Below are 13,279 nucleotides of genomic sequence, written 5' to 3'. Positions count from 1 at the left end.
TATTCTCCTTAGAATATTGGTATCCACAATATATGATAAGTAATGTTATAGTTCTACTTTACCAAACAGGTATACCCTCAAATTTCAGACTGTGATAACAGCCTTCACACTACAACTAGTTTGTACATCCTCCCCGTGACTGCATAGGTTTGCTCTCCCAAGTTCCAAATTAGTAGGTTGGCTGGTCACTTGGGGTACAATTGGCCACTGTGTCCTCATTGGGCCAGAATGGCCTGTTACAACATTATATCTCCAAATAAAAATAAAATATTACAATATTCATTTATTTTCCCTCTCAACCCCTTATTCTGTCATTCAAAGTAAATTTATTATTAAAGAACATACATGTCACCATATGAAATACATTTTCTTGCAGTCATGCTCAATACATCCAATAACCGTAATGCGATCAATGAAAGACCAAACCAACAGGGTGGACAAACAGGGTGGACAAAAGACAACAAAATGTGCAAATATTAAAAAAAAGAAAAAAATGAAAAAATGAGAGAGACTGAGAGATAAAAAAAAGCAAGCATAGGTATCAGGAACATGAAATGAAGAGTCCTTGAAAGTGAGTCCATAGGTTGCAGGAACAGTAAATGATGGGCAAGTAAAGATGACTGAATTTAATCTCTTTGGTTCAGGAGCCTGATGGTTGAGGGGTAATAGCTGTTCCTGAACCCAGTGGTGTGAGTCCTGAGGCTCCTGTACCTTCGTCCTGATGGCAGCAGTGAGTAGAGAGCGTGACCTGGGTGGTGGGGTCCCTGACGATGGATGCTGCTTTCCAGCGACAACACTCCATGTAGATGTGCACAGTGGTGGGGAGGACTTTCCTCAGCACTCAGCACATTGGGGATGGCTTGACCTACCCCTATTCATAATACCACCATAGGAAATATTCTCCACAAGCCACCCTGTCTGGTCCTTCAACATTTGGAAGGTTTCAATGAGATCTCCCATGCATTCTTCTAAATTCTGGTGAGTACAGGCCCAAAGCTGCCAAATGTGCCTCATATTTTAACCTCTTCATTTCCAGAATCATCCTCATGAACTTCCTCTGGACTCTCTCCAATGACCGAATGGTAAAAGGCCTGAACAGATTAGATATGGCAAAGTCATTTCCCATGGTATGGGTGTCTAGGACAAGAGGGCATGACTTCAAGGTTGAAGGACGTCCATTTAAAACAGAGATGCGGAGAAATTACTTTAGTCAGAGGGTGGTAAATCAGTGGAATTTGTTCCCATGAACGGCTGTGGAGGCCAAGTCATTGGGTGCATTTAAGGCAGAGATAGATAGGTTCTTGATTAGCCAGGGCATCAAAGGGTATGGGGTGCAAGCAGGGGAGTGGGGATGACTGGAAGAATTGGATCAGCACATGATTGAATGGCTGAGCCAACTCAATGGGCTGAATGGGCTATTTCTGTTCCTATATCTTATGGTCTAGTCCTTTCTAAGGTATAGGGCCCTAAACTGTTGATGATACTCCAAGTGCAGCCTGACTGGTGTCTTATAAATAGCATTACCTCCTTGCTATTATCTTCTATTCCCCTTGAAATAAATGCCAACATTGCATTTGCCTTCTTTTCCACAGAAAACTTGTAAGTTAACCTTCTGCCAAGATTGAATGGTGGGGCGGACTCAATGGGCCAAATGGTCTAACTCTGCTTCTTGTGACTTATGGACCTTATTTTGAAAATATTTTATTCTGCTTAATTCTAATATTTTGGATCATGTTATATACTATTCAACAACCCATGCATTTTTTGAAATTAATGACCATACCTATCGAAAGTCAGGGCCACATAGCACAGAATCATGCCCTTCAGCCCTACTGTTCTATTCTGGCCAAGAATACCATCTAAGCATTTACCTGCATTTGGCTTATATCCCTCTGAACTAGGGGTTCCCAACCAGGGTTCTATGGACCCCTTGCTTAATGGTATTGGTCCATGGCATAAAAAAGGTTGGGAACCCCTGCTCTAAACCTTTCCAAATGCCCATCCAAATACCTTTCCAATGCCATTAATGTCCTATCCCAACCACTTCCTCTCGCAGCTCATTGCAGACCATCCTCTGGGTGAAAAGGTTGCTGCTCAGATACCCATTTCCACACCCAAAAGCCACGTCCCCTCGTTCCTGATTCTCCAACCGCAGGGAAAGGATCGTGCGTGTTCTTCATGATTTTATACACCAATCGATGATCCAGGTCTTTGAGTGTGTTAATTGCTGTCTTACTAGAAAACAATTAAAAAGTGGCCTTGAAAATAATTAAGGAGTCACCTGTGCATTGAAACAAAGTGAAATGCATCATTTGCGTTAAGTCAAATCAGTGAGGATTGTGCTGGGGACAGATTGGGACTGTCGCCATGCTTCCCGGTGCTAACGCAGCACGACCAACTCACTAACGCTAACCATATATCTTTGGAACATGGGAAGAAACTGGAGCAAACCCATGTGGTCACGGACAGAATCTACAAACGCCCTACAGGCAGTGATGGGAATTAAACCGCAATCAGCGATCTCTGGCACTGTGATAGTGTTACACTACCGTGTACCCCACCCCCCAACCCCCAACTTCGTCCGTTCGCTGGGAGGGTCGAGCAGATGACACAGGAACGATATTGAACTGCAGCACACAAGAGGAAGTTGTCCAAGAATATTACACTGGAAGCTAGAGCACGATGCCCAGTTCTTGGTTAAAGGAATAATCTGGCAGATGATCATCTGATCATTCCTTTCAACCCAGTATAGTTTGGAATGAAGGCAATGAAGAGGCAGGAAAGTAGAAGGGGTGGACCATGAGGAGGGGCATTGGAAGAAATGCTGTGAAACATAGGGAAGCACCACTAGTTAGAATACCGGCTTCCCTCTTGTTTGGGAAAGTGATGGAAGTCAGCCCTGTCCATGATCACCAATCAGTTGCATTTGCCTGACAGACCAAGGTTAAGTTCCCACGCAGCTTCCTACCGCTAATTTAATTGTCTAAGTGCCAAGAGTACAAGCTCAGACTGCAACCTCTGCGGCTCCAGCCTCTTCACATTAATTAAGTCCCAGATCCCATTCCAATGGTAAGTTTCTCCTGCACCTTCTGCAGGAATCGCCATTGTTCTTCAAAGCATGGTGCCCAGAACGGAACACAATACTCCACCTGGGGCCTAAGAAATGATTTATAAAGGTTTAGAGTACGTCTCTGCTTTCTGCCTCCTTTTTAACATTTTTTTTAAATCAGCTTGTCTTAAGCAGTCATCATCAAGGATGTGAGCTGATACCCTCTCATGTCTCTTCTGTTCCTCTTTGAGAATGCACTGTTCAGTTCATTTCTCTTCCCCTCAATTTTCCTGCCAAAATGCTTCACTGAACAATTGTGTCCTTCCGCGGGCATTGTTAGTAAACTGCAGAGCGAGTTTCTCAGTGGACGCAAAGGCAGAAAGAGATTAAGCTCACCATTTGTCTACGGGTTTTTTTTTACAGTTTACGTGCAGCTGAAACTCCAAATGAGTCGCAAAAGATGCCCCTGGCAGAGGCATATAGCAGAACTCTGATAATTAGGATGTTGGTAATGTAGAATCAGTAGATTTTCCAGAATTTTGAATGTTACTCCTAATTCTATCCCAACACACTTTCCTTTCACTTTGTCAACCGACACACAATGGTATAATATTTATCTTCCTAGTGAACCCAGTGTTTAACAGAAGGTATCCAACCCCAATCTGTCTAGAAACCATGATCCATGTTCCACATAACAGAACAGGCCAAGTCAACACAGGAACAGCTTTTCAACCCAAATGACTATGCCAAACACAATATCAAATTAAACTAATTCTCTTTTTCCTGCATATGATCCATAGTCCAGAACTTCCTGCAGATTTTAGTGTGTTTCTATCTAAAAGCCTCTTAATCACCACTGCCATCTCGCCCAGCAGATCATTCAAGCACCAAGTAGACTCGATCTAAGGATCCCGCCCCACAGATCTCCCTTAAACTTTCCCCTCTCACCCAAATTCATGTCTTCTAGCACTTGTCATGTTTACCCTGGGATAACTGTCTACCCTGTCTGTGCCCTCTCATAATTTTATAAGCTTCTAGCAGGTCACCCCTCTGCTTCCAATGCTTCAGCAAAACAACCATGTTTCTCCAACCTCTCCTCATTCCTCACATCCTCTACTATATTGCCTATATTCCGGCAATCTCTTTGTATCCTGTCCAAAGTCTCCACATCTTTCCTGTAATGAGACTGATTGCTCACAATACTTCAAGCGCAGCCTAACCCCAACTCTGGTGTCCTCCCACTCCACACCCTGGTCCTGCCGTGACCACACACCCCAAGCTCTGATTCCAGACCGATCCCTGAACTTCGGAGTTTCCAACAAGTGGACACTGGGTTACTGGAATTTTACTGTAATCATTACTCTTCATACTTCATGAAATGATATGTTGGGAGACCAAGAGAAAGGAGGCAACTGATTAGGAGATACCAGACAGTATGGCAATTAGAATGAACTTCAGATTGGCAATGCCCCACTCCAGGAATGCCAGTGATGACCATAAAGCACAAGACATAGGAGTCCAACTAGGCCATTCAGCCCATCGAATCTGCTCCACCTTGGCTGATTTAATTTATGTTTTATTTTATTTAGAGAACTGGCCACACAGCAACCCACCTCTTTAATCATAACTTAATCACAGGACAATTAACCTACTAACTGATACAGTGCCTATAAAAAGAATTCACCTCCCCCCACCTTGGAAGTATTCATGTTCTATTGCTTTACAACAATGAATCACAGTGGATTTAATTTGGCTTCTTTTGACACTGATCAATGGAAAAAGACTCTTATGTGTCTACAAAGATCTCTACAAAGTGATCTAAATTGCTTTCAAATATAAAAACAAAATAACTGATTGCATAAGCATTCAACCATTTTAATATGACACACCAAATCATCACTGGTGCAGCCAATTAGTTTTAGAAGTCACATAATTAGTTAAATGGAGATCTGTTTTTGGAGACCTGTGTGCAGTCAAGTTGTTTCAATTGACTGTAGTAACAATACACCTGTATCTGGAAGGTCCAACTGCTGGTGAGTCAGTGTCCTGGCAAGAACTACACCATGAAGACAAAAGAACACTCCAAGCAATTCTGTGAAAAGGTTATTGAAAAGCACGAGTCAGGAGATGAAAAAAAGAAAATTTTCAAGTCATTGAATATCCCTAGGAGTACAGTTAAGTCAATCAAGAGATGGAAAAAATATGGCACAGTTGTAAATCTGCCTAGAGCAGGCTGTCCTCAAAAACTTTGTGACCATTCAAGAAGGGGACTAGTGAGGGAGGCCACCAAGAGACCTATGACAACTCTGGAAGAGATACAAGCTTTAGTGGCTGAGATGGGAGAGAAAGCACATACCACAACTGATGCCCGGGTGCTTCAGCAGTCACAGCTTTATCAGAGGATGGCAAAGAGAAAGCAACTGTTGAAAAAAACTCACATGAAATCTTGGCTTGAAGCATGCCTGATGCATGTGAGAGACTCTGAACTCAGCTAGAAGAAAGTTCCATGGTCTGATGAAACCAAAATTGAGCTTTTTGGTCATCAGACCAAATGCTATGTTTGGCACAAACACATCATCAAAAACACACCATCCCTACTGTGAAACATTGTGAAGGTAGAGGGTAAAATGAATACAGCAAAATACAGGGAACACCTGATGCACACCGTAAGAGAACTGCAACTTGGGAGATTTCTTTTCCAGCAAGACAATGAACCCAAGCATAAAGCCAAAGCTACACAGGAATGGTTTAAAAACAACAAAGTTAATGACCTCGAGTGGCCAAGTCAGAGTCTAGACCACAATCCAATTGAGAATATGTGGCTGGACTTGAAAAAGGCTGTTCCCTCATGATACCTATGCAATCTGATAGAGCTTAAGCTATTTTGTAAAAAAAATAATGGGGTAAAATTGCAGTGTCCAGATGTGCAAAGCTGATAAGAGACCTATCCAATCACAAACAACTACTACATGCTGGAAATCCAAGCAACACACAAAAAATGCAGGCCAGGCAGCATCTATGGAAAAAGTGTACAGTCAATGTTTCTGGTCGAAACACTTCAGCAGAACAATCTACAGTGTCCCATTCACACAGCCTCAAGTCTGTAATTGTTGCTAAAAGTGTATCTACTAAATACTGACTGGAAGGGGGTGCGTAATTATGCAATCAACTATTTTGTATTTAATAATTGTAATGAATTTAGACCAATTTGTAGAAATTTGTTTTCACATTGATACAAAAGAGTCTTGTGTATTGATCAGTGTAAAAAAGTCCACTGTTGTAAAACATTAAAAATGAAAAATTCCGGCGGGGTGGGGGGGGGGGAATACTTTTGATAGGTACTGTACATCTTTGGACTGGGGGAGGAAACTGGTGCACCCAGAGAAAATCCATGCAATCACAGGGAAAAAGCACAAACTCCTTACACGGATGTGCCGGAAATGAACCAACACCCAGCTGGAAGAGCATTACGCTGCCTGCTATTCTACCACGCTGCCCCATCCAACCCCAATCCGTCTACAAGCCACTTTCCCCTTCAACACCATCTTCTTGCCTTCTCCCCGAAGAATTTGCAACACGCACAAAATGCTGGAGGAACTCAGCAGGCCAGACGGCATCTATGGAAAAGAATATTCAAGGTTTCAGGCTGAAACCCTTGATGCCCTTACTAATCAAGAACCTATCAACCTCTGCTTTAAATATACCCAATGACTTGGCCTCCACAACCATCTGTCGCAATGAATTCCACAGATTCACTGAATTGTATCAAATAGTATGGGCCTCCTACATGCAGAGTTTTTGCAAAGCCTTTCAAGCACACATTTTTCTTCAGTGGACCTGGTTCATCGCTCACACACTACAAGTTGCCCAATGTATATTGTTAATAACATCACTGTTATAACGTTTAATCTTGCTTCTCCGTTGTCATTCTTGCTCCTTTGGCTAAAGAAACCCCATCTCACTCTGTTCTAAAAGGAAACTATAGGCAAGTTCGCCTGACCTCAGTAGCTGGGAAGATGTTGGAGTTGATTGTTAGGGATGATATCTCAAGGTACATAGACACACACATGATAAAATAGGCCCAAGGGAAAATCTTGCTTAACAAATCTGTTGGAATTATTTGTAGAAATAACAACTGGGATAGACAAAGGAAAATCGGTGAATATTCAGAAGGCCTTTGAAGAGCTGAGGCTGTTTAACAAGACAAGAGGCAATGCTATTACAGGAAAGCTTCTGGCATGGATAGAGGATTGGTTGATTGGGAATAAAGGGAGCCTTTTCTGGTTGGCTGCTGGTGACTAGTGGTGTTCGGAAGGGGTTGTTGTTGTGACTGCTTCTTTTTATGTTATACGTCGGATTTGGATGATGGAATTGATGGGTTTTTGGCCAATTTTTCAGATGATACAAAGACAGGAGGTGGAGCAGGTAGTGTTGAGGAAGTAGAGGCTGAAGAATGACTCAGACAGATTAGGAGAATAGGCAAAGAAGCAGCTGATGAAATAGAGTGTTGGTAATTATACGGTCATGCTATGGGTGGAAAAAATAAAAGCATAGACTATTTCCTAAACAGGCAGAAAATGCAAAAATCCGAGATGCAAAGGGACTTGGGAGTCCTCATGCAGAACTCTGTAAAGGTCAGTTTGCAGGTTGAGTTGGTGGTGTGGAAGGCCAATACAATGTTAGTATAAATTTCAAGAGGGCAAGAATATAAAAGTAAGGATGTAATGCTGAGGCTTTATAAGGCACCGGTGATACCTCACCTGGACTATTGTGAGCAGTTTTGGGCCCTTTATCAAAGAAAGGATGTACTGACATTGGAGAGGGTTCAGAGGTGATTCACAAGAATGAAAGGGCTTAATCGGATGAAGAATGCTTATTGTTGCGTGCTTGTACCGGCTGAAATTTAGAAGAATGAGGGGAAATCTCTTTGAAGCCTATTGAATGTTGCAAGGTGCGGACAGAATGGATGTGGAGAGAACGCTTTCTGTAGTGGGGCAGTCTAGCACCAGAAGACACAACCTCAAAATAGAAAGACATCCATTTACAATGGAGATGAAGAGGAATTTCTTTAGCATGAGGCTGGTGAATTTGTGGAATTCATTGCAACAGGTGGTTGTGGAGGCCAGGTCACTGTGTGTACTTAAGGTGGAAATTGATAGGTTGTCGATTAGTCAGGGCATGAAAATTACGGAAAGAAGGCAGGAGAATGGAGTTAAGAAGGAAAATTGTTCGGCCATTATGAAATGGCAGAGCAGACTCAATGGGCTGAATGGCCTAATTCTGCTCCTATCTCTAATGGTTTTATGGACATCTTTCTATTCGGAGGCTGTGCACTGTAGTCCTACACTCTCCCTCTACTGGAAACATGCTTTCTACTTCAGAAGCAGAAAGCCATCAATCCTAGCTCCACATCAGTTGGATTATTACAGAGGGGGCACTGGTAGATTTAGTGAATGGATAGAAACTTTGGATCAAAGAATCCATCTCAGAATTGTCCTTCTGCAGACAGATTTTCAAGCCTTTGCATAAGAAATATTGAGAGCCAGAAGATTAAAATCAAAGAGGCCAGTGGAATACAAGCCCATTATTTCAGATATCCTGGAAAGCAAAGGGGTTTTTAACGTTTTTGTTAGATCCTACTCAGGTGTGGTGTTCAGCTCTGAATGCCAGGAAGGGTACTTCGTGAACACAGAGCAACACACACCAATTGCTGGAGGAACTCAGCAGGTCAGGCAGCATCCAAAGAGGGGAATGAATAGTTGACATTTTGGGCCAAGACCCTTCATCAGGATTGGAAAGGAAGGGTGAAGAAGCAGAAATAAGAAGCTGGCGAGAAGGGGAAAAGAGTACAAGCTGGCAGGTGATAGGTGAGACCAGATGAAGGGGAAGGTGAGTGGGAAGGGGGCAAAAGTATGAAGCCAGGAGTTGAGAGGTGAAAAAGAATAACAACTAATAATATTTACAACAGGGAGAGCTTTGAATGAATCAAGTTGACATGTATTTGATATAGAAATGTGTATGGGGAAAACTAACTGAAGTAATTAAAGGATTTGATAGAATGGTGAAAATAAACAATTTCCTCTAGTAGTGAACAATGGGAAAGAACACTTAGGCTGAAAATTAGAGGTCAAAGGTGACACAACGTGTGTCTTCATAGAGAAGCTGTGAACGTCTCCCAAAACAAAATTGTTGAGGCCAAGGCCAAATGAAAAATTCAGAATTAAGACTGATAGATTTTCGATGGGATGGCATGTTAACTGTTATAGCAGGAGGCAGGTGAAGTTTAGACACACATCTAATCTGAAGAGGGGCACTGACCTAAAGAAGAGAATAGTTGAAGTTTCAAAGCAAATTTATTATCAAAGTATGTATATGTCACCACATACTACCTTGAGATTAACTTTCTTGTAGGCATTTACAGGAAAATAAAGAAATACAATAGAGTTTATGAAAAAACTATACACAAACAGACTGACAAACAACCAATGTGAAAAATAACTCTCTTAACCTCCAGGTTGAGTCGGCTGTGAAGAAGGCGAATGCAATGTTGGTATTCATTTCTAGAGGTATAGAATATAAGAGCAGGGATGTGACGTTGAGGCTGTATAAGGCACTCGGGAGACCACACTTGGAGTATTGTGTGCAGTTTTGGGCTCCTTATTTTAAGAAGGATATACTGACATTGGAGAGGGTTCAACAAGATTCACAAGAATGATTCCAGGAATGAAAGAGTTACTGTACGGGGAACGTCTGGCAGCTTTTGGGCTGTATTCCCTGGAGTTCGAGAATGAGGGGGGATCTCATAGAAACATTCCGAATGTTAAAAGGCCTGAACAGATTAGATACAACAGAGTTATTTCCCATGGTAGGGGAGTCTAGGACAAGAGGGCACGACTTCAGGATTGAAGGACGTCCGTTTAGAACTGAGATGCGGAGAAATTACTTTAGTCAGAGGGTGGTAAATCTGTGGAATTTGTCACCATGAGCGGCTGTGGAGGCCAAGTCACTGGATGTTTTTAAGGCAGCGATAGATAGGTTCTTGATTAGCCAGGTCATCAAAGGGTATGGGGTGAAGGCAGGGGAGTAGGGATGACTGGATGAAGTGGATCAGCCCATGACTGAATGGCAGAGCAGACTTGATGGGCCAAATGGCCTACTTCTGCCCTTATGTCTTATGGTCTCTTGTCATCATGAGGGTAAAGGTTTGCAGAGTACGATATGCTGGAAGTTACAGGAAAGATCTAAGATCAGCCGTAGCAAAGCACAAAGCCCACACAGCATAGAGACCAGATGTATCCGGCAGAAAAGATACTGCAGGCTGTCACCAGTCCAGCTTGATTTCTATCATTGGCAGCTCCCTAGAGGAAAAAACTGCAAAGAACTAGGCAGAATACACAGCACATCTTGTCTGTGATGGTCACACTCCACACGGTAAAGGGAGAAGGAGAAGGCATCGGTATCACGAATGAACTCATGATGCCATGGAAAATACAAGATTACAACATAACAGGAAAGAGCAGTAACCAAGAGCTTTGATTTTTTTAACAACTTGCACCTCTTACACAGTACAGCATTTTGAGTTGCTTCGAAGTCCTTTTTCCTGATTTTTCTTTCCTTGTGCAACACCGATGCACTTAATGTCTGGAATATCCATCTGGCTGGTGTGGAAACAAGCTTTTCACTGCACCTTGGTGCTTGTGACAACAATAAGCCAATTACCAGGAGTGAATGCACGAGATTCTGCAGGTGCAAGAGGAACTCACCAGGTCCGACAGCATCTACGTAGCAGAACAAACCATCGACTGTTTACACCCCGCCATAAGTGATGCCTGACCTGCTGAGTTCCTCCAGCATCTTCTGTGTGTGAACCCATGTCACTGGAGAAATTTGGGCAGATAAATTGGTTTATTGTCACGTGTACAAAGGTACTGTGAAAAATGGGTCTTCTAAGCCACCTGTACAGTTTAACTCATTACAGCACAGCAGTGAAATAGGGCAAAGCAATAAGTAACACTGCGCAGATGTCTATCAACTTTGTTACAGGGTGGTGTATGGTCAGAGGAACAGAAAACGTGTGGGAAGGTTGACAAGGGCCAAAAGCTTTTGCAACTGAAGCCTCTGCCAGCAGAGTATCATCCTCCCACGATCGAATCACCAGAGATGGCCAAATTTCATTCAGAGTCTGAGGACATTTGGTTTCTCAACTAAAACACTTGAAAATTTTTACAAATGTACCATGGAGAGCATTCTGACTGGCTGCATCACCATCGGGTATGGGGGCAGCGGGGGGCACAGCACAAGGTCGAAGTAAATTGCAGGAAATAGTAAAATTAGTCAGTTCCATTCTCTGCAGTATCCAAGACATCTTCAAAGAGCTGGGCATTAAGAAGGTGGGGTCCATCATTAAGGACCCCCAGCACGCAGGGCATGCCCATTTTTCACTGTTACCATCAGGTAGGAGGTACAGGAGCCTGAAGGCACACACTCAGTGATTCAAGAACAGCTTCTTCTCCTCTGCCATCTGATTTCTAAATGGACATTGAAGCCATGAACACTCCCTCACTAATTCATTTCTGGGTTTTTGCACTACTTATTTTTAAACTTAACTATTTAATAGTCATCAGCATTTTTTCTCTATATTTACTTATCACGTATTTAATTGTTCTGCTGCTGTAAAGTTAATGAATTTCATGATATATGCTGGTGATATTAAACCTGATTCTGGTTCTGATTTTGTAAGATCCACATCCAGCCAGTCCTAGTCCCCAGATTATTCTCCATAACCTTCTCTCTTCCCTTCTCCCTCATATTTCAACAGAGGCGTCCAAGATGATAGAAGGACTAGGTCACGTGGGCACCCAGAGGCTTTTTACCGGGGCAGTAATGGCCAATGAGAGGATCACGTGGGAGTGTAGCGGTTAGCATAACGCTAACACCATCCCAGCAACCCGGGTTCAATTCCCAGCAGAGACTGTACCGTCTCCCCATGACAGTATGGGTTTCCTCCGCCTGCAGGTTAACCGGTCACGTGGTAAGGGCTTGTTACCGTGCTATAGCTCTAAATAAAAATGCAAAAAAGTAATAATCTTAAGGTGATTGGAGGAAAGTATAAGGGAAAACGTCAGAGCTAGCTTTTTTTAAAACACAGAGAATGGTGGGCGTGTGGAAAGTGCTGTCAGGTGTGATGGTGGAGGCAGGCCAGTAGGAACATTGAAGAAACGTTCAGAGAGGCACACGGGCGACAGGAAAACGGAGGGCTGCGTAGGAGGGAAGGGTTAGATCGATCTAATGTCAGGCTAAAAGGTCAGTGCGACATCGTGGGCCAAGGGGCCTGTACTGTGTTGTAACGTTAGATTTTATTTGGTCTGGTTAACTGCCCTGATTAAATTTGCTTCCACGCCAGGAAGGCTGGTCCAGGGCCACTCGGTGAATTTCCCACGTCACGCCGAATTCTTTTGCCGATCACCTTGAACCTCTGTCCCCTCCCGCGACCCTTCTCTGTTTGTGTTTAGAGAGAAGCTGGAAGGGCAGGATCACAGAGATCTCCAGAACGGGAAACGGGGAGGGTAGATCACGAATCCCATTCCCACACTGATATATGGAGGAGGACGGGGGGCGTAATTTCTGAAGAGCTTCTCCATGTTCCGTGCATGGTGGGGCTTTTCAGGAATGACAATCCACCTTCTTCCAGGGTGCTGTAAGATACCAGGCTAGAAATGGATGAACAAGCTTCGGAGTTGTTTTGAATGCCCCTAAAGTATATGCCTCTACCATTACTGCCGACGGGGCATCCCACACACGCAGAACTCTGGATAAAGAATTGATCTCTGACATCCTCCCCACCCCCACCCCCATTACTGTCCTCCAATTATCTTAAAGTAACGCCCCCTCGTATTAGACTTTTCCACCCTCTGGTTTTCTACTCCATCTTAGTGTTTTATGCACCTCTCGCCCTCCTTCGCTCTGAAGAGAAAAGACCAAGCTCGTTCAATTTATACTCGCAAGACGCGATCTGTAGTCCACGCAGCTTCAATCTGGAAAGGAGTGGAGAGGAGATGGGGGGGGGGGGGCTGTTCACAATGGTTGAGCACCAAGTTCAAAATTGAGATTCCTGCCTGAGAGGGCAAACTCGAATCCCTCCAAAGTAAAACCTCCACAACACTACCGCTCGGGGGGGTGGGGGGTGGAAAAAGAGACTCGGGTCACCGATGAGAAGCAAAGTTTTTTTGT

At 43.3% G+C, this 13,279-nt stretch overlaps 1 protein-coding gene and 1 long non-coding RNA gene across 5 annotated transcripts in view; one reads left to right on the top strand and one right to left on the bottom strand.

Annotated features, from left to right (window-relative positions):
- notch3 (notch receptor 3) overlaps positions 1-13,279 on the bottom strand; it is a 211,736-nt gene that overhangs the window by 196,685 nt on the left and 1,772 nt on the right. The gene's annotated exons all lie outside the window — the stretch shown is intronic.
- Positions 11,324-13,279, top strand: part of LOC132406405 (uncharacterized) — a 30,602-nt gene continuing 28,646 nt past the window's right edge. The window contains exon 1 of the long non-coding RNA XR_009516157.1: positions 11,324-12,352. This is a non-coding gene — a long non-coding RNA (uncharacterized LOC132406405). The remainder of the gene's footprint in view (positions 12,353-13,279) is intronic.

The sequence above is a fragment of the Hypanus sabinus genome, chromosome 16 (genome assembly GCF_030144855.1).
Source record: "Hypanus sabinus isolate sHypSab1 chromosome 16, sHypSab1.hap1, whole genome shotgun sequence".
NCBI lineage: Eukaryota > Metazoa > Chordata > Chondrichthyes > Myliobatiformes > Dasyatidae > Hypanus > Hypanus sabinus.
This window is presented reverse-complemented; position numbering and strand designations above follow the sequence as displayed.